This window comes from Xenopus laevis, chromosome 2S, assembly GCF_017654675.1.
Source record: "Xenopus laevis strain J_2021 chromosome 2S, Xenopus_laevis_v10.1, whole genome shotgun sequence".
Lineage (NCBI taxonomy): Eukaryota > Metazoa > Chordata > Amphibia > Anura > Pipidae > Xenopus > Xenopus laevis.
The window spans coordinates 104,257,542-104,259,820 of NC_054374.1; positions in this window are offsets into that span (position 1 = coordinate 104,257,542).

Consider the following 2,279-nt stretch of genomic DNA (forward strand, 5'->3'; position numbering starts at 1 on the left):
AGAAAAAAAAAAAAAAGAGAGAAGCGAAGCAGAGTAGGAAGAATGAAACAAATACAGCCACTTCCGAAATTGACCTGGGTGAACAAAAAGTCCTTAGGAAGAAATTACTTTATGGAACAAATAGAAATGCACTTCTCTAACATAATTTAGACAAAGTATTGCACAGATGAAAAGCTGCGAAGTCTGTTTCTAAAATGTTGATGTTGAATAAATGATCAAAGTTTGTGGATTTCACCGATTTTTTTCAATTGACTTCATTGAAATATTTTACCTTGATACAGTTTTGATATATATTTACTTACAGTACTTCAACCGTGTTTTGTCACTATTTGTAAAGTACTTTGCAGTGGACTGATACAAAATATCGTTGGATTATATTTGTGTTTTTATCAGAGGAATGCTACAATGAGCTAGCCTGAATTGAATCTAACAATGTGAAATGGTTGTCCCACTCCTCTAAAGACTGATGTCAGATAGTTACATATGTTGCTATTACCATAGCAGCTACATTTGCCAGCACAGTAATGTAGTACTGTACGTACTTTTCAGAAATTGTGAATACTGGCATGCTTATTAAATCGAGGATATGTAGTTTAAGGCAATCCCATAGATAAGATGTGTGACATTAGTAAAAATTGTTATAATGTTAGACATCCAGTCACTCCAGCCTTTATATATTACATTTTTGGCTAACTATTAGAAACATTTTTTATTTTGCACAGTCTATCTATTTACCCGGTTTTTAAGTCGTAAATTCCGCTCTGCTAGTGCAGAGAGGACTATTGCGCTGATTGCACTAGCGATGCTGCCCCCATTTGACCCACTCAAACTCTGGTTTTTAAGCGACGAACGGGGGGGGGGGGGCTGGTGCCATCTGCAGCCCCAAAAACCCCTGGATGTTGCACCTCACTTCAAAATTGTATCATTGCAACAAAGACTCGGCAGGTTCCAATTTCACAACTTTTGTAGATGGCAGCTTTCAGGCTATGCGAATGAGAAGTACTTCCCAGTAGATTTCTATTTTTTAGCAGATATCAACTGTTTATAATATTATTCCTGCTGGTTTCATATTAGTACTTAAATAAGCCACATACAATAGTATCATAGACATTGGTCTTTGGCTACGGTGTTAAGGAAATGCCCCTTTTATGCCTTTATCCATCTGACCTCCTGTTCATTTGTTTGATTAATTTTGTCTTTCATTCAAAACTTGCAGATGAGAAGCAACCTCATAAGATAGATGCACAAATGTCAACAGATCCACCTTGCTTAACAGTGAATGGTCCTTCCTTGGCTTTATGACTGTCACATGGACTTTCCATGCTTGGTCAGCCAGTGCTCTCTACAGCTAGTTAAATTTTCCTTGTTGTATCTATCATCCCTTTCTTTCTGTTCTACTGCATGCTTTGGAGTAATGAACTGATCTATGGGATATAAGGTATGACTTCAACTTTTTACCCTTGAGCTTTATTGTGCTCAAAGGGATATTCAATGCCTTTTATTTCTTTATACTTATCTTTAGATGTATGCCTTTCTACAACACCTTGGAGTTATTCTGAAAGCTCTTTAATCTTCAAGATTGAATCTTTGTGATAGCTAAATAAGAGACCATGAAGAAACCAGGGCATTTCTTTTGTTATCACATGAACCAGCATTATAGCTTGCATTCATTCAATTAAATCTTGCATGCCCAGATTTTGTCAATTGTTCGTTTTGTCGTGCTATAGAGGTAGGGAGCTAAACATTTATCTCTGGTCAATATATTTCAAAGTCATCATATGCATACATCCATAAATTACGAAAAAAATCTATCCCGCTTTTAAGTTATGTTGTTTTTTTCATGCTCTAATTTTTCAAAATGCAATCCAATTTATTTGCTTGAGTTATTACTCTTACTACTTTTTGTAAAAAGAAAACACACCTGTTAATTATTCAGTTAAACATGAGAGATGTTACAAATGTAACATTCTTTACTTTACTGCTTACTCAAACAAAGAAATGCCATTCACAGAATCTCATTCAAATACTTTCTTGGTTTTTCAAATCAATAACAGCAATAAAGCAGCAGTAAAGTAAAACCTACTGTATATTCCGTATACCAAAAAAGGCGTACAGTTTCCATTGGAGTTCAAAATGATTATTTCATCCTGTTATATCCTCCTATTTTAGGACTGTCTGACTGAAGTCTTGTGAATCAGCTGTGACCATCCCCAACTTTCCCAAGGGTTCTTAACATGTCTTTGTATGACACCACAATTTTAACTTTGGCTCTCAAATAT